Here is a 20,962-nt window from a genome sequence, read left to right on the forward strand (position 1 = left end):
TTCACAGGACGACCTACATTTTCTGCAGTCGCCAAGCACATTCCATTCACACAGTCATCCCTCTTTCCGGACAATGGCCTGGTATCAACGGATGGGGATCAACGTCACCGGATGATAACCTTGGTGAGTGTAGTGTCCGCTGACACAACCATATCCACCCCCCTCAGAATGCTATTCAACTTGTTTTTTTCTTTCCTCCCCCCCTACAGGTTGAAAGTAGGCCTGAGATTTGGGACCCAGCCGAGCCGGGCTACAGTGACCGTGACTTAAAGGCGGACGCCTGGATTGTGGTCTGCTCTGGGATGTATCCCAATTGGGACTCTGCTACTGCTGCCGTCCACAATGAAATCCGTAAGTTTACACTATTGGTTGTAATGCTTTGGTGTTTCTTTCTTGGATGTACTTAGAACTGTACTGCATCTAACCACACTGTTTATTGCAGCGTTCGGTGGCATACATAGTTTTGCAGACTGCTTTTAACAACCATGTTTAATTGGCATCTGTTATTTTGCAGTTAAAGACGTCAAGAATCGTTAGCGGTCAGTTCAGGACCGCTACAAGAAACACGAGAAGGACTGTGAAAAAAGCGGCATGTCCCCGTCAAAGAAAAAGTGTCCACACCAGGACATACTGCAGTTCCTCAGAACAAGTCGAGCATTGCGTCCGTAAGTGCAAATTTTTCGACGAGCTTACAGCTCGCCTTCACTGGCATTGCATTTTGAGGTTCTATGTCTCTAAACGGTACTCTTGTTTCGTCCACAGATCCAGCGGGAACGTCACGGCCGCGCCTCCCACGGTCGAAACCGCTTCAGCCGACACAGAAGGGCCGGAACAGGAGTCGCGGGATGATGAGCCCAGAGAAGGTACCCCAGCCTTGGAAGACAGCCAGCGTAGCACGCCCGATTTGTACCCCACTTCAGTAACACCGGAAGTGGGGGACCAAAACGTGTCGCGTAGCAGTAGTACTGCCCCTGGCAGCAGAGCAGGCACTAGCAGGGAGGTGAGTTCCGAGCGGTCGAGCCGCAGCGTTGCTGCTCGCCCGCGTCGGAAGAATAACAAGCAAGATGCCACCCAAGAGGCGCTGACTTTATTGTGGCGGGCTGACACGGAGGATCAGTGGGACACAATGGGTGCCACCATTGCGTCACGCATTCGTGAACTCAGCTCGGAGCGTCAGTGGGCTATTGCGACCGTTCTTTACACTGCGTTAGAGATTTATGCTTCTCAAAGGCCCATTGCCAATAGCTGTGCCATTACTTTGGCTATGAAAAATGCAGCCTTTGCAGTACCACCAGCAAACCGCATGTTGCCTCCACCCCAATCTTTCCCTGACCAACCAGCCAGGGTTTCTAGGACAACGGGATACCCCATGCACCATGTCTCTCAAGACACTGGCTACGGCGACACGGTCTCTGGCGGATCCCCTTCCCAATCGTCATTTCTCTCACTGATGAACAGCCCTCTGCATCAGACATCGCAACATCCAACATCGGTACTGTACTCGCCACCAACCGGATCTCAATCCAGTACAGGAGAAGGCTCTTTTATTAGTTATACGACATTGCAGTGCTCACTACTGTTGCATGGGGATAACTGCAATGTCTTAGACGCTACCATTGGAAAATGCTGGTTCCGTTGTGATGCTGCCTTGTGTAACACTGCATGGAGTTGCCTGGTGTCCCAGAAATCCTAACGGATGGTCATGGGAAAGATTGGGGTGCAATTTTTTACATCGCTCACTGCCGGCTACTATCTGCTCTGCTGCTAAATAGGCAAGGCACACACATTCCTTCCCGTCAGTGGCATGACCGTTTAATTCTTCGCTGGCTGTGCTGTACGTGAAGGATTGTGTTTGCGCGCGCAGTGTGGTTTTTTGTTTTTTTTTTTGTTTTTTTTTCCCGCTGCCTCGCTGTCCTCCAAGGTTGGGGTAACTCACTTCTCGGTGTCATTGTCATTCTTTGTTGTTTTCCTTTATTTATTTTCATGTGTATCTTCATGTTCGCGGAGTTCGAGCATGAAAAAAACTACAAAAAATGCTGATGAGAACAGGGGCAGTCTGTCGGCCTGTTCCCATCAGCATTTTCGCTTGCGGTATATCCGTCAAGTGTGGCGAAAGCCGAATTAGTTGTGGATCGGCCTGCGACAGAGAAAATCGTTACACCACATAAACTAGTACCACGTGTCAAATGTGTGCAACTACAGGCCCTCCTTATTGTGGCTAGAAATATAACAGCAAACACAGAATAATGCTATCCGACAGGGATGTAAAATTATGTCAGGATTTACGTGTTAAAAAAAAAGGTGGAGAAAAATTGGGTAACATACGTTGCTTTCATGTACTCCTGGTGCGTGGCTAATGTAACGCTAGATTGTGGTGTGGCGTCAAGCTTGCGAATGTGGTTCCATTGCTTGTGCAAAATTTGTTCTCCTAGTCATGTAGTGGTAATCGTAAACTACGCTTCAAAAAGGATACGTTTCACCACCAATACTCCTGCAATGTTCATTAAGCTATTTATTAAAAACCAACATAGCCTAACAATAAAGATAAAGTTGAAGTATTTTGTGCGGCGACAAAAAAGGAAGAGCAACGTTTTTCTTGAAATATATACACATTTTATTGTGCAACCAGTTTAACAAATTCTTCAATAAGAAAATTCATGGAGTGACCTTTGCTTTATCTTGAATAAAAGAACTATTTTGCTGAACTGTGTCTTCCGCGTCCTTCTGGGGCTGGGCGCCGGGGGAGGGTCACACTGCAGTTAGGGCTGCACACCACCGACACAGGAGAACTGCCATGGCACGGTGCCTTCGTGACTAAGGAAATAGTCAGTGAAGAGTTCTCGAACCTGCACTGGGGTAGCAGGCGTGCGACCTGCGCCCCAGTTGATGACCGTGTCAAAGGCAGGATCGAGTTCTTCGACATCTACCTCGGGGTGATAGTCCCAGAGGTAGTTGTGAAGAACACAACATGCCTTGACAAGGTCATCAGCTATGGTAGGGTCTACCATAAGGGTAGTCCCTAGAACTCTCCACTGACTTACCATAATCCCGAAGGCACACTCAACCACGCGACGTGCCCAGCTCAGCCTATAATTAAAAATCCTTTTCCGGGCATTCAGTCCTCTTCGTGGGTATGGGCGCAACAGGTTTGGCATCAACGGGAAAGCCTCATCCGATACCATCACAAAGGGTACTGGATGTGTGGTTCCCGGGAAAGGTTGTGGGGCTGGGAGCGTAACGCCATCTCGGAGAATTTGCATCCCAATCTGTGAAGTTCACAGCACCCGAGAATCTCCAGTGCTGCCATAGGCGCCGACATCGATGCAAACAAATTTGCTATGTGCATCAGCCACCACCATCAGGACAATAGGAAAAAACTTTTTGTAATTGTAGAATTTGGAGCCTGAGTGGGCTGGCTGAAGCACACGCACATGTTTGCCGTCGACCGCGCCTATGCAGTTAGGAAATTTGGCAACAGCTTGAAAGCCTGCTGCAACACGTTGCCAAGTGTCCTCGGTAGGTGAAGGCATCACGATGGGCTGCAACTTCTGCCAGATGGCGCTGCATGTGCACCTCACAATTTCAGTGATGGTAGATTTACCAACACAAAATTGGAGATGCAGGGATGCATAGCTCTCTCCTGTGGCCAAAAAGCTGAAAAGAAGCAGAGAAGAGAAACAAAAGTTAGTACACACTGAAGACTTGCATTACATGAACACTTCTATATATATACAGTTCTCAGATATTATTCTCAACACAAAATTTATTGGAGAACGCAGTTGAATTCGTGTGAAGGAAATAAGATGTGCAATTCAAAGGTATACATGGGGGAGGTTAAATTTTCACTTTACACGCCACACATGGTTCAGATTTCCATTCTACCCATCCACAACATAAGGGGAGAGAGAATGGGAAAATGCAAACATGTTCCTGCCACACTCATGAACGTAACAAGGTCCCATTGACTGCCGGTGCACAACAAAGGTTGCCCAAGTTTGCTGGTATGGCAAGTTCAACAATCTCTCTGCTGCCAATTTTTTTCGGAAGTCAACCAGCCACAAGATGATGATGGCTGTGTTATGTAGCAGAAGAGAGAATGCCGAAGACAACGAACAGTTCAACCGGCTTCTCCGAAAGATACCAGATCAATACCCGAAACGAACAACTTTACATTTTCTGCAACGTTGCCTGCAAATTAAACAATGGAGTGAGTCTTCCGCTGGATGAACCCCTTTGTGACGGCGCGAAAGTAAACCTATGTCCAGCAGTTGCAGAACGTGTATCACAGGAGCTAGCGGCGCTGTCTCCCTCCACGCAGCAAGGGCGTCAAGTGGTTACAACTAAGAAACGCGGTCAAGAGCCGCGCGTGGCCACTGGGCCGATGGCGGCTATTAAACCTTTCCAATCCAAAATTTTTTTCTCATTCATTCTCCCCAGCTCAAAATAAATTGGAGCTGGGGAGAATTGATGAGAAAAAATACATTTCCCTGCACCCTCCTGAACTGACAGAATTCAGAAGGGTGCAGGTGCTCGCTGCACCATGGGGGGACCTGCTTACCTGTCCGGTGTCTTCCGCATTCTCATTCTGCCTCCCGGCGCGGCGATCATGTGACCGCTGGGGTCAGGAGCCGGGAGACAGAGGGAGAATGTGGAAGACGACGGACAGGTAAGCAGGTCCCCCCACGGTGCAGGCTCCCGGCTCGGCGTTCATGGACTGCTGGGGGTCAGGTGACACCGGCGGTCACATGTATGCCAGCCGGAATCTCCAGCATTACATAGTGCTAATTGAGCACTATGTAATGAGGCAGAAAGGGTTAAAAAGCATTTCTGCCTTCTCCTCGGGGGTTCTTGATGAGGATCAGTGCAGGAGTGTATCTGCACCCGATGTGTATGATGATGTGTCTGATGATCGGGTGCAGATGCACTCCTGCACTGCAGTGTCGGGCCTGCCCCGACATCGGAGCTGTGGAGGGAAATTATGATGTCGGGGCAGGCCTGACATTGGATTGGAATGGGTTAACCCTTTAAATTCCACTGGCAATTCTGACAGCGGCATTTACATACCCCAAATGCTGTTCTGGTGTCACGCACGGGCAGCCAACAACCCACCCGCCCGGTGAGATCGGGGTAGCCGTGCAGGTGTCATGATGGCCGGGGTGCTAATGAAAGGGGTGCTCGATAGCCTAGCTGTCCAAAAGCAGTGTGACGTTATGCTATAGCATTGCGTCCTACTGCCGGAGCAATCACAGCATCGCATGAAAAATAAAAAGCGGGATTGCGCAAAAAACACAGAAAAAAATAAATAATAAAAATTTGCTCTACAGTCGCAAATTGAAAGGATAACGAAGGTTACTTACCGAAGGGTGATGAGCAGCCTTTCTTCTGCAGTGATCGCCTTCCTCATCTGCGTATCCTGGTACGTCAGGTCCCGGCGCACCAGCTCCAGAAGGCGCTCAAAGGCCTCCATAGGCAGCCTGCAGAAGGCCACGAACTTCTCTGGATGGCTGCAGAGAGAGAGAGAAAAGGGAGAGCAGGCTAAAATAAATAAAAATTCTTTGCGCAACCTCAAACTGATTCACATCACATGCTACACTTCACTTACTTTTTTAAATCCTGGTACAAGCTGGCGAAATGGCCCTTCGTCCCCCTCTCTGTGAGAATGGGATGGACCCAATAGCGTCTGTGACGCCGGGAAGCACGATCAGTCTGTAAAAGAATATTAGCAGGAATTAAAGCACATGGCCGCATTCGCACTCTAGTCCACAATGCATCAACGAGCAACGAGGAAACGAAGCACACAATGTCCATAAAAACGCTTGCTCACCTTTTCTGATTCTTCTACATGCTTGAAGAGCATTAGCGCAATCAGTGTGCGGCGGTACGCGCGCCTCAGGCGGATTCTTCTTGCAGGCTCCATGTTGTCTGTTAAGCTCTACAAGACAAAATGGCCACGAATACAAGCCTCTTCCTACCCTGTGCAGAAATGGGTGGGAACGATGACCTCACAGGAAACAGTTTTTTTTAGAATCTGCACCTAGTAAAATACGCAAGCAAATCAGCAACAAAAACCGCGACTCTCCCCAAAAAAAACGCTGCGTTTTTTTCCACAGCAAAGGTCCTGCGGATTTATCTGCGGTAGAACCGCTGATAAATACGCGGTGAAAACCGCCTCTAAATTTGACCATTGCATGTGGATTTGCCGCAGATGCGGAAAGGTTGCAGCAAAACCACAACGGTAAAACCACGACATCTCCGCGACAAATACGCCCTGTGTGAACCCAGCCATAGTTGTGGTGTGATAGATGAACCGTCTTGAAATCCGAGACCCTAAAAGTGGTTACACTCTTGGCTTATAAAAAGGCTCTCAGAGGCCACTTGTGTGTAATGGACCTAATTTTAGCATTTGTGTAGAGCTTGTTAACCACTAGACATGCCTTACAATGCAATCAAAGATTATGGTCTCACAGTGCCCTTTACATGTCCTGCCTTTGACGCCCACCGTCGCCTCCATTTGCAGTTATGTCATGAATGACAAAACTGGACTTCTATGGATTGAAACCGGGTTGTCTTCAGCAATGAATCCTGGTTAGTTCGGGCAGTGTCAACGGCCGTGTTCATGTCTGGAGACCAAGAGGTGAATGCCTCAATCCTGCCTTTGCTGTGGAGCGGCACACTGTCCCCACTGCTGGTGTGGTGGTCTGGAAGCCATCACATATGACAGTCAGTCACCCCTAGTAGTGGTACAAGGGACAATAAAGGCTCAGCAATATGTTCAGGACATCCTACAGCCACATGTGTTCCTCTCATGGTGGCTTCCAAGAGGCATTTTCTAGCAGGATAATGCTCAGCCGCATAGCATAGTGTGTTTTGTTTAGTAACAGTATATAGTTAATATTTAATTCTTGTATGGTGGTATTTGCTTTCAGTAGAGTGGTATCATTGTTATATAGTAACTATACTTTTACATTTTTTGGGAGGGAGAGGGGTAGAGCGCAACATATGCCTTGCAACTCGTGCCCCTGATCTTTGAAGACCTTAGCAATGTCCCTGGTTTTAGGCAAGTATGGAGAAAATGCTGCAAAATAAGAATGTTTTCAAAGATAGCATTAATTGTTCATTTTTATCAATTAACAAATTAAAAGGTGAACTTAAAAAAAAGAAATCTAAATTAAATCAATATTTGGTGTGACTATCCTATGCCTTCAAGACAACATCAATTCTTCTAGGTATACTTGCACAGTCAGGGATTTTAGTGGAATGATTAATAAATCATACACTGATCAGGTGTATGATTGACCAAAACAATGATAATGATCATCATTTTTATATGTAGAATGAAACAGTCATTAATTGAAAGAGAAACAGCTGTGTAGGAGGCTTAATACAGGGTGAGGAATAGTCAAGCTCTGCTACAAAGGTGAGGTTGTGAAATGCACAGTAAGGTCAGCAACAAGAAACAAGGTAGTTATTCTGCATCAGCATGGTCTCTTCCAGGCAAAGATTTCAAATAGACTGGAGCTGCAAGATGTGTGGTTCAAGTAGCACAAAGAAACAGGCAATGTTGATGACCGTAGACGCAGTGGTGGGCCAAGGAAATGGAGAAAGCCATTTAAAAGGCAAAGGGTGGTCATAACAAATATTGATTTAATTTAGATTTCCACTCCACACCTCTGTGTCCAGCAATGCTGACAGTGGATGCCGGATCAGCAGATCGTTCAGGGTCCTGAGCGGCAGACCCCAGCTAATCTACTGTTGATGACCTACCTAGCCCAGGAAAACCCCTTTTAGGCCTCATGTCCACGGGCGCATTTGATTTGCAGGTGCCCAACGTGGAAGATCTGCAGTTCAAGACACCCATAGTGAAGCATGGGCATCCATACTTCACTTTACACATGCGGATGTGTTTTCTGGATACCGCATGCAGAAAACAAATCTCAGCATGCTCCATTTTAGTGCAGATTCCATGCGGATGGCTTCCATTGAAGTCAATGAAAACCGTCCGATCCATGGACCATCCACAATTGACATTGCGGATGGGCCGCGGAATCCGTCATATACCTACCCAGTATCTCTAGTCTAGTGCCCTGAATTCCCAAGCAAGAACCAATATCATTCCTAATAATGGCAGAGCAGTGAGTCAGAGGTTCCCTGTTCTACCATTCTCTGTTGCCGGAATCACACAGGATTCTTCTTAACGGACGGGCTGCGAATCCCGCGGCAGAGCAGGAGTTTGAAAGAAAAAAAACTGTACTGCGCATGAATGCCAGCCGACACTTCCATACACATCCTCAGTACAGAAAAAAGAAGACCCGGACAGGTACGCAGAGTGATTGGCGGCAAGCAGGATCGAATTGAGCTGCAGGCTTTCGCATGCAGAATCCGACCCGCCTGTGGACATGAGCCCTAAGTTCCCGATTTGCCCGTAAGGTGTGCTAAAGTGAGATAGGGGAGTAGGATCTGATCTCCTCAGCTCTATGGGATCAGTGTATGGTAGACATCATAGCAGCTAGTCCACACTTACACTAAATTAGATATGATGGAAAATTCCAGATAAAAATCATGTAATGGCCAGAAACATTACTACAGTTGATGTACACGCGATAGCTTATTCTGAAACAATATGTTTACTTTAACAATTCTGCTGATCACCACTGGTAACAGTCAACAAGATTGTTGACAGACACACCCCACAGTATACTGGAGCAACCCCCAGCCATATAATGCAATATTGGATAATATTAATTAATTTGCCAGATGACACCTTCACAATACAGCACATCATTGTATTCTCTGAACATGCACTGAGACAGCAAGGCATGATGGTATATTTCAGTAATGAAGTTGGGAATAAAATTCTGAATATAATATGTTGCCAATTGTAACATTTTTGTTTACAGGTAAACACGCGATTTACAGAACATCCTCTTCACTGCGATGACACAGATGGCTCTGTGACATTATTGATAGGGTGGATTTATGCTACATGTAGTGTCCATCAGATACAACAGCTATACCTTTTGTTTTACAGCCCTATCACACTACTCTGATTTCGCAGCTCAGCTTATACTGTATTTAACATCAGCAATTATATATAAAACATTTGCTGCTGAAATCTATTCCGAAAGGTGCTGCTGCTCTTGTTCTGCTGCCTCCTCTGGTTATTGCACTATTTTAGTGCTACAATTATGTACGTTTAATAAACATAATTAAAAATACATCTTAGCTAAGTGCACAAATCTGTTTTAGTAGCTAAAGCTCTGAAATTAAAAGCTTTTCTATAACTTGTTCCCAAATAAAATTGAAATACTGTATATAGCATAACATTCAACATGCAGGAAACAAAAACTGCACCAAATCTGAACAAGACCTTAGGGCTCAGTCACGTGGATGCATCCGGGCACTGATGCGCCCGTGTTCCTGCACGAAGAAGACGGACGCACTGCAGGTGCGGATAACTCTCCGCACCGCCGGAAGAAACAACACATGCCGGCAATGGAGCCGGTCATGTGTTCTTTCGTCCGGCGGTGCGGAGAGTCGTCCGCACCTACAGTACGGCTATCTTATCGTGCAGGAACGCGGGCACCGATGCGCCCATGTGACTGAGCTCTTAAAGGGAACCTGTCACCTCCCTACAGCACCATAAACTGGCTCATGGTGCTGTTGGCGGAGGTGACAGGGAGCCGGGTGATGTATTCTTCATACTCCCCTGCTCCCTGGATCCCGTAGTGTCCAGCTCTGAAGTCCGAGCAGCACATTAAACTCTAACACTTTTCAGATTGCCGTGCACGTAATCTCCCATACAAGTTTATAAAAAATACATCACCTGGCTCCCTGTCACCTCACCTAACAGCACTATAACTCTGAGAGCAGCATGAGATAGTGACAGGCACATTGATTACATCAATATATCTGCTGTATGCATACTGTATGTGCAGTAGTTTACTAAAAGCTTTGCATTTTTGTAATAGCAGTCAGACACAGAGGACTACAGGAAGTAGTCCTCAATATTCCTGAGCTGCAGGCTAACCTAACTCACCCCATGCTTCAACCACTTAATTACAGCAGTCTCTCTATACACTTTAATAGGCAGACAGCCACCAGTCAGTGAATGGATACTGAAAACTACTTCCTGTAGTATTTTTTGCGGATGACACTAATAAAAATGTAAGTTTCTCCCAAACTACTGCACACATACATACAACAGGCATATAGCTGTAATCAGCATACCTGTCACTATCTTATGCTGTCCCTTGGAGATGGCAACAAAAACATGGTGTGGATTTCCTTTAAAGATTATTTGTGTTATTTTCCACAAACAAAGATGTTCCATCAGCTCAGCTTTTTCTTAGTTATGCACAATGCACTCACAATATATAAAAATACTTTTACATCTTCTTTCCACAAACTTTTCTGTCCTTGCACTGCCTGTGCTTCTAACCACTATAGTTCAACATCACATATCTTTTAAATCTATAATGCAGAATTGTATTTGCTGCAGAAATAGGGCATATGTGAGAACCTAATGGTAAAAATAAAAAAGTTTGCTACAGTGTTAGCCAATAGAGGAAAATGTTATTTTCAGAAATGTCAGAAAAACAAATAATTTCATAGATAACTTTTAATGGCTAATAAAGAGAAAATGTTAACAGCGCAAGCTTTCATCAACACTACTTAGGTTTCTTCATCATGTATGTTAAAAAAATAAATAAATAAATTATATATATATATATATATATATACACACAAAAGGCCAGAGACATGGCATGAGAAAGTTGGCAGTGACACCCAGGCATATGGGCAGAAACCAGGTCTGTGAACCTACAGCAACTTAGAGACAATAAACCACTCACATTCTTATCAGTGGACTCATTAAGGATTTACTCTCCAAGCTCATTCAATTGTTCTGTTACTTCTTTAATTTTTTTTTCTTTACTCTATTTTTATTGAAATACTTTTAACATAGTTAAAAAAGAAAATAAAAGGCATAAAAAGGCATTTGTTCTAGATTCAATCAAAAGGGTCCAACACCATAATCAAGATGTAAACATAAGAGTCGGTGCACAAACATCGAGATGTCCAATCTAACAACATAGAAAAAACAAGATAATTGGTTGTCGTAAACCAATATAATAACAAATAAAGTAGCAACAAATATTTAAACAGTAAAACACAAAAGATAGACAAGGGATAGAGAGGAGGAGGCAAAGGGGGTTTAGATAGTGGAAGTACTAATATATTTGTGTAGTGTCTTTTTGAGAAAAAAATCTTACAAACAGTAAATAAGGAGCTAAGAATACTATAGGAATAAAACATTGTAATGAACAGACTCGCCTCTATCACTGATTTGTCACAGATCAACTATTCCGAGCGCCTCATTGCTATGACCACGTGTTACGGCTAAGCCTCTATCGATCACTCTTGCAAGATTGTGAGCGTGAAGCCGCTAGACAACAGGTAGATTTGTAACCAGCTTTCACAGGGTCCTGCCACATGCAGACCAAAAGCACAAATCACCTCCTGATCCAGCGACCGCACTCCAGCATGCTACAATGCCGCTCGCATACACGCTGCCACCACCAGCTGCTCAGGAAAGCTGGGACCCAGACTATTAATTCTGAACATAATCTTTGGAGTTTATGGTTTGTTTTAAAACAGACGAGGCTTAACTAATAAATTGCGGCTTTATTCTAAATTAGCAGTGCATATATATTTACAAAGGATATACAAAAAAGGAGTATAAGGGAATACAGGTATACACCACAAGAAAGTATTTTAAAATAAAACAAGGAGAAAAATAAACAAAAGATACCAGATTTGGGATTCTGATTCATGCGGAGCTACTGAAGCAATGAAAAAGTCTTTACACTCGACGTATTTCCGAAGGTCTGAGAATTTGGATAAGGAACCCAATTAGTTTTAAAGCCTCTGCAGAACCACACCCCCAATGGCCTTTTTCTAAGGTCATCAAGGGCAGGTTGAGTATATGCGTGGAAGATCTGTAGGAAACCCTGATTTAATATTTTGGCCATATTTCTGCAGGAGGCGATCCAATGGGGAATATGAGGAATTTATCTATCCATAGATACTAGGCATGGGGGCAGATGATTCGCTATGCCTACAGGGAATTCTGGATGTTCTGGGGGGCGCACAGAGATTGGAGTAGCCAGGTCCACAGTGTCCTCTCAGTTCTGAAAATGTACCTGACATTGAGCTGGGGCCTCCATGTGACCAATAATCTCCAATATTAAATTTTCCTTTGATACGGACACTAGCAGTCACGGTGCCAGAACGTCTATGAGAAGTATCTGAGGTGTTGAGCCTCACTGGCAGGCTGGGGGAGTTAATTAACATCTACCTGTCACTAGCTAACCTTATTTCCATCATGATCAAAAGACTTCCTGAGGAAGAATGCATATCAGGGACCTCTCAAATGTGATGGAGGAAGGGGAGATTAAAACTTTAAATCATATTTTCCAGTATCCTGAGCAGCAAGTTGCTATGGATAGTTGGGGGACATTTTATCAATAACTCTATATAAAAAAAAGTACATAGCCAGTGACCCTGTTGTATCCAGTAAGCACCTGAAGAGGTCTCTGCTTTTTTTGTGTATATGTATTTCTTCAGATATTGTTAAAACATCCCTGATGAAGAGACCTAAGTAGTCTTGAAAGCTTGCTGTAACATCATTTATTTTTGTTAGACATTTAAAGGTATCAAATCTCATCGATTTATTTTGCTTCTCTTAGGCCTTAGTCAGACGGGCGTTTTTTCGCGCGATTTGCGCATGCGATTTGCGCATATATAGAACCAATGGTTCGCTATGGTATCGGTCACATGTCCGCTTTTTATGCGGATATGCGAAAAATTATAGGACACGACGATTCGCAGATCGCGCCTATCTGCGTTCTGCGTTTTATGTGCGCACCAAAATCATTTTTTTCGCCGGTCAGTCTACGTTTCATGCGCATTTTGATGCGCACGGCGATTTTTCTCCGGTCAGACGGGCGTTTTGCTGCGACGATTAACGCGGCTAGGTGCAGATTTTTCCCGTGATTTTTCGCCTCCGGTCACGCGATTTGCGCATGCGCATGCGACATGCGATGCGCAAATCGCGTGAAAAAACGCCCGTCTGACTAAGGCCTTACTGAGCGCAAAAACATTTTCAAAAACTAATTGCCTATCCAAATAAGTATTTCTTAGACACAAACTTATGATTTCAGTAAACTAATGCACTTTGGTAACAGCTTGTCCCATATCAATGAATAGAATCTGTAACAAATTTTTTTTTTTTTCAGAAAAACATCCTACAAAAAATATTGTTAGTGAGGACATAGCCTTTATGTTCCAGTGCCCCAGAATCAGTTTTTATAAAGCAGTGCTGCATTGGGGTGAGTGAGACATATAAGTGCAGATTAGGCTTTGACTCTAAGATACATGACCACTACCGTGCTGTTTCTGCACTCCCAAAAAGTTTTGAAAGTTCACCCTAGTACTTGTATTATGCTTGTTTAAAGTGAACTACCCACTTCCATACATTAAAACAAAAAGAACTTCTTCTGCGCTCTTTTTTCGGGTCTTGCAGTTTAAATGAGGAAACTATCAAGTCTCCAAAGATATATAGTATATATATTTATTTGTACAAATCGTACATATAAAATCCGTACAGGTTTGCAACGCGTTTCGGTGCTAATATAAGCGCCTTTTTCAATCATAAATCTATACAGCATAAATTGAAAAAGGCGCTTATATTAGCGCCGAAACGCGTTGCAAACCTGTACGGATTTTACAATTTGTACAAATAAATATATATACTATATATCTTTGAAGACTTGATAGTTTCCTCATTTAAACTGCAAGACCCGAAAAAAAAGCGCAGAAGGAGTTCTTTTTGTTTTACTCTGCATTGCATTTTCCCCATTGTGTGGCTTGTTACCTCCTGGGGATTTTTCCTACTACTGCATCTCCTTGCACCAAGGATTCTCGGGGACCCTGCATGAAAATCATCTGTAGTTCTACAGGCTAACTGGGATAATCAGTGCAGGCGGGTTGCTCCCCTATTCATAGGGACCCCGCTCTGCACCAGGTGAGTAAAACCCAAATTTAATAACGTTTGGATCCTTGTATGGTGGCGTGGATCTTCATCTTTGAACACTTCCATACATTAGAGTTCTGAGAATTGATGTGAAAAAAACTTTATTTATTAGCTGGAAGCCAATGCTCAATGAATATACATCACATCCCAGGATACTACTCAAGCACCCCCCTCAATAGTATCACTAGTTCAGACCACAAATGACTATGTCCATTTTTTTACGTGCATCTATTGCATTGCCTGGGCATGCTTTGTGTGGTTTCTAAAACTGCCTGGCATCCCTGGCATTCTGAGTGTTACAATTTACAATTGATTAAAAATGTATGTATTCTACAGCCCTAGTTTAAACAATGTTAAATTTGGGGATTTAAATTAGGAGTGACTGTCAAAAATACAACTTCCGTACAAAAACAGGTTAATATTTGATTAAAATTGAAAATAACAAACCAGGAAATTATAATTTACTACAGATGAAGTGATTTAATACATGTTGAAGAAATGAGTTGCAGCTGCTATATTTAGGGCTAATCATTTTATTTCAATGTGTAAGCCGGGCACACTTATAAATCCCTAATCAACACAATTGTGTGGCAACAAGATTGATGCTGACAGTATTTTTTCATTTCAGTCACGTCTCCAGAGTCCAAGATGTTTCCTCCAGCACCCAGGAAACTATTACTTCTTGAGTTAACTCGGAAACTTCTCCTGTCCTCGTGTGCACTGAAACTTTCTTCAGAAAGACCTTTGCTTTATTAAGCAGGAGTGCAGCTCCGAATCTGCAGAGGTTTCCTTTGTACATCCAACTGACCATAGGGTATTAAAGTTGCAACAAAGCACAAACACCAGTTCATATGACACAACTGCACTCTGTAATTTATATTTCAGAATTTGGTTTATTTAATGGGCTTAACCATTAAAACAGGAGTCAGAAAACAATGGACTTCACTCTTTTAACTCAAATTCAAGATTTTGAAATGTTCTTGACTAATTACTTCGAGGAACAACACTTTCAACAAATCTACTTTTCTTCCATTTTATTAGGAAGTAATTTTATTTATGTCAATTCTTGAGGTTATTTTGTAGCTGTTGCTATTTATATTTTATACATTATAAAAAAAAGCCAAAGAAAAAGGTGCTACAAATTTGTGATTTTCTTTCCATAACAAAAAAAGCAGCTTTACTTCTTAACCCCTTAGGCCTCATGTCCACGGGGAAAATAAAATCTGCTCCGGATTTGTAACGCGGATTTGGGCCGCGGATGCAGTGCGGATGAGCTTAAAATAGTATTTTATTGCATGCGGATGACACGCGGATGCTTTTTTTTTCACGCGTGTATGCACGCGGATGGCATTTTTGCATCTGCGCGTGAAAAAAAATGCAAGGCCACTGAAAAAGAAGCCAAACTTGTAATCCGCATGCAGATTTCACGCACCCAAATAAATGGCATTTAACACCCGCAGCGGATTTCCCGCACCCCATAGAGATCAATGGGGCCATCCGGAGCGTGATCCGCACCTAAATGGAGCATGTCCATTTTTTTTCATGCTCCATGATTTTTCTAATTCACATTTATTGACCATCCGCGGGTATTTAGCTACCCGCGGGTGGTCAATGCATTCCTATGGGGCGCGGATCCGCGCGCGGGTGATCCGCTGCGGATTTTAATTATTATTTTCCCCGTGGACATGAGGCCTTAATGTTTTGTTTTTTTCCTAAGAACCAAGGACATTATCAGTTTTTGCCTCATTGTATTTTATCAATCACATTTTTTTATTTTAAAGACTACATAGCTACATCTGAGGCGTTAATTATTGTGGGTGAGCTGTACACTTTGTAGGCTTTAAGGCTCACTCATATGTGTGCATGTGCCCTGCATATTGCGCGTGTATTTTTCACTCGCGTAAAACATGCATTACACAGCAAATGCACATGTGCATACATGTTTGCTGCATGTGTTAAATTCCCATAACCTATATTGGTGTGTATTATAATATAGTTATTATATTGTATTATAATATATATAATATACAAAATAGGTCATGCTGTGTAATACAAGTGAAAAAAAATGAAAGTGTAAATGGCCGAATAGAAATAAATAGGTTTTAGTACTGCATGCTACTAGTGTTGAAAATACTTGCATAAGTACGGTTTTAGATGAACATATTTGCGGAGGCATTTACACGCGTTTCTTATAATCTCCTAACGTCGTTCATGTGGAAATACATTCCAAACCGCAACATATTCGTGCATACATTCGTCTGAAAACACCCTTCAGGTGACATACGCCTGTGTGAGTGAGCCCATACTATTAGGTACATATAAAGTAACATTTAGCTTACACTAATTTTTTATAAGAGTGAAATACATTACAATAAGCTATTTGGACTTGATTTTTTTACGGTGTTTGCCATTCACATGAATAGATGATATAACCTTATAATATGGATTGGTATGAAGATGATGCTAACAAATGTGTAAATTAATAAGTAAGGGCTTTAATATATTTTTTTAGGTTAAAATTCTTTAGTAAAAAAAGGTGTTTTTATTGTATTTTTGTTACAAGATAATTTTTTATGATTGTTACTTTTCTTTAATTATTTTTAACATTTTTTGAAAAGGAGTCTTATTACTTTGGTCGCTCAAAAGGGAATTACTATGGGGGAAGCAAAAAAGGGAACTATTACCATGGGGCATAAAAGAGACATTATTACTTTCTGGTGGGCTAAATAGGGGAATTATTACTGTGTAGGGGCACCATTATTTTGTGGGGCAAAAAAATCACTAGTATTGTGTGGGGAACATTGAGGGATGCACTGGGGGTAGCTTCAAGATTGGGAGTTTGTGTCAAGAGCCAAGTTGTGATGGAAAGGGGTCTTCATGGCAATGTAAGCCCAGGTAGAATATTAAAGTGAAAGTGTATGATTGTAATCAGAGAAGATGTCACCTTTGATCACTGTACTGTATTCACTTTTCATCATGTAAAACTGATATGTGACCAATATTTAGTGACTGCATTATATAGAGCTATACTATTACACATATAGCCGAGCCAATGTATCTAAACCATGCTAAAAAGTATATCTTGGAACTTATGCCCTTTTTTTTTAAGACCCTAGCAAACCTATTGGATACTAGTGGTCTATTGATGGGTCACTTAAGAGACCCACCAAAAAGCTGAAAACTATATACCAGACACAATTGGCACCCATAAAGTGAAGTTGAGCCCCCACCACTACGTAAGTTGAACTTTGAATCAGTGTCCACTGTCCATGAGGCTTTAGCTATTCCCTGGTGGTCATGCCGACATAACTGTTGTACACAGAACACCAAGTGAAGGAAACTGGACAAAGGCACACAGAGTCTCTGCAGTCCTATACTATAAAGTCATTGGCAATCAGTGTACCACATGGTACTCTGTATAGAAACATAATATGTAATTCTTATAGAAAAGAGTATTTATGTAATAGATTCCACTCAGTATGCCAGCACATGAAGAAATATGCCTTATGGAAGTACAATATGATCCCAAAGCGCTGTATAGGTTTTTGTATTACAGCCCTATACAGCTAGGAGGCATGAGCTGAAAGGGTTAATGATTTGTACATAATATTATATTACATTTTCAAAGAGTCTTCCTTCAAGATGATGCCTTTTTTGAAAGATTACAATATGTAACAATGTGTGTTCTGCTCCATTCTTGATCTGTGTAAGGTTCCATCAAAACTAGATGGAAAAACTGTTCTTAATGCAACAGTTCTTGAGATTTACTTAATGGGATTTTGATCTTTATGCAAACGAGGCTTGACCATGTACGGTGAAAGGTCATGTAACCTTTTAATATACTTATTTCAGCAACTCTACTTGCTGTTAGGGTGGTTTCACATCTGTGCTGGGGATTCAGCCTCCCTGCTCCATTCAGGGAGCAGGAAAAGGGAATCTCCGTGGCTGAATGGTTTTGTCTCTGGATGAAACTGAACAGCACTGGATGGACCCTATTGACTATAATGTAGTCCGCCCGCTTTTGAACGGAAGAAAGAATGCTGCATACCGCACTTTATCTTCCATTTTTTAGCTGGATCTTTTATGGAACCTCCAGTCAAAGGTTCTTACGCAGATGTGAAAGCAGCCTTAAGCCTCGTTTACACGAGCGTTGTTTTCGCACATTAGAGGCTCATGAAAAGAGCACTTCTATAAGAACCAATGGTTTCCTATAGAATCGTTCAGATGAAGGAATTTTAGACACGCTAAATACTCACACCAATCAAAGATAGGACATGTGACTGCAATGCTCGCATTTAAGGTCCGGGGTGCAAGAAAAGATAGGACCTGACCTATCTTTGGTACGAGCTGTGCAGGAGTTTCCATTGACTCCTATGGGAGCAGGAGCCTATGGAAACCCATGTGCATGAAAAGAAGATTTTCCACTGCTTACAGCAGGACATTTAAAAGGTGCCGCCCAGAAGCACATTTTAAATATCCCACTGTAAACTCCTGTTAGTCCCTGTGGGGATGAGCCCCCCCCCCCCCCCAGAGAGTTCCCTTGATTCATACTCTAGCCCTGCCCCTCTAGCCCCACCCCCTATATTTGCTATGGGGATATTCCTCAGGGATCCCCAGAGCAGGGAAAGAGAAAGGAGCTATGGGGAATTAACCCATAACCGGGATAGATAGAGCAGGGCTATGGGGAAATCCTGAAGCTCTGCGGGGCTTCTTCTCTTACTCCTCCTGGGGCAGCTGCACTTTTTTAAGCTCAGATGCTCCAGTGAGCAGCTGCCCGTTCATGAAATTTTTAGTGCAGTATTGGTGCAATTTGATCGCGCACCTATACTGCGCTAAAACAGCGCCTTAATGACACATGTCCATGGTTTGTTGTTAGAGAAACCTCAGCAACCCTACATCAATGTGAGCAAAAAGATACTACAAAAGGGGGAGCAGCACACAGCATTTGTAAAAGCCCAATTCGACTTTTTCATCTCTCACTTCCTCTCGCTATGTTCAGTGCATGTCTGCTCATCTTATGCTATAATCAGCCATCATTTTGCTACTTCATGTCAAAATTATGAATGGCCCACTGTGCAGCACAGAATAACTACTGGCTCCTACCACTATTGCATGTATAATCAGTATGGTCACCAATACCGCAACAGCAGAGGAGAAGGAAGCTTTGGAACATGCAGAATGGACTACTTATGTGGAATATGCACAGAAGCAGGAAGCAATGTATTTTATTGTTATTAGTGTTAAAATGGTTTTGCAAGTGGATTTGGGCTTTAAACAATGTCTAATACGACTTCTAAGTTTTGATTTAAAATGCTGTAAGATCAAATGGCATCTTATTATAGAATAAATTGAAAATTGACAGAGTAAAAAGGGCAAGAGGTTCTCTTTTGCTGTCAAATTTTATGTAGCTGTTACTTTACTGCATGCTAAATTTCCTGGGTAGTAACATGTCTCTTTAACACTCTGACTTTGTCAAATGTCTTCTACAATATTGTAAATGCTTTTCCATGAGGTCTTTATTACAGTACACATTGTTTTAATTTTCATTCTTGGGGAAGCAGAGTTTCAGGATGACTAATTTCAGCTGTGAAACCTCATTTCATGCAAGGTGCACTTTTCCCTGTATTATTGTTTAAATCGACATTTTAAAATACAGTTAAAATTCAGCTTATTACAGACATATAAATACCCCGAGAGAAAAGGTGTATATAGCCTTAAAACTGCTTTCCCTGAAGCCATTAAATGGAAAACAGGTCACTATGTACAAGTAACTGCCAATTTTAGAAGGATTTTTATTGTTCTTGCTTGTTTATATTATGCTTTTGGTAAATACATTACTTGAGTGTTCCTTCTCGCATTAATAAAGCAGTCAGTGTCCCTTGTGGATAAAACTCAACTTTGCCTTCACTCTATCCATATAGAATATGTATTGAATGGTTTATAATTCTGCCTTATTCCTATTTTAAATATGTTTTCTCTCTGCTGAGGTTTCTATTTGTAAAGTGGATTTTAAACCACTATGCTGGTGACATAAATTCATCGGGTCCTATTGCTCTGTGTATATCAGGACCTACAGCACCAGGAAATTTATACTGACAGATGGATTTTCAAAATGCATCAAGATTTTTGTGTAATCCTTCAGAACAAAGAGAGTTTTATTGCAGGTACAGGCAAGCCGAACAAAGTCATATCTGCTCTACCGGATAAAACAATATGCAGATGAAGATTACTCAGTAATTCTCAGATCTTAATATACAATAATTGTAGCAAAGGGAAAGAAGTTCAAGTAAATGTATCGATTTATTGCCAATGCTGCTTCAGAACAGGTTAGCATTTAAAGCAAATACTTGTCATAACATGCTATGGAAAAGCGATTTTTTTCTGCCCATGAGCGGAAATCAATTGCGATTTTCCGCTTGCGGGGGGAAAAAAATCACAGCATGCTCTATTTTCAGGGGGATTTTATGCAGACAGATTCCGTTGAAGTCAATGGAAGCTGTTCGACCTGCAGCCCTTACACAATCATCAATACGGAAAAGTCGTGGGATCCGCGTCGTCGCCTAGCGACAGCGTGGTATAATCTTTACTGTGCATGTACGCCAGCGAACCGGCTGGTACATCCGCATCACAGATTAAAAGACTGCGAACAGCTACGTGGGGTCCCCGGCCAGGCACAGGGTCAGATACCACTGGGGGATCCTGCATGCGGAATCTGACCCGTCCATGTGCAGGTAGCCTAACTGAATGCTGAACAATATTTTGTTTCCTTTTTCTGGTCGTTCAGTTTATGCAGGCATAAAAATAAGACAATGATCAGCCTATGTAAACAGGCACACTTTCATCTATGAACAACTGCCTGTTTACTCTGAA

This window comes from Eleutherodactylus coqui, chromosome 7, assembly GCF_035609145.1.
Source record: "Eleutherodactylus coqui strain aEleCoq1 chromosome 7, aEleCoq1.hap1, whole genome shotgun sequence".
Classification (NCBI taxonomy): domain Eukaryota; kingdom Metazoa; phylum Chordata; class Amphibia; order Anura; family Eleutherodactylidae; genus Eleutherodactylus; species Eleutherodactylus coqui.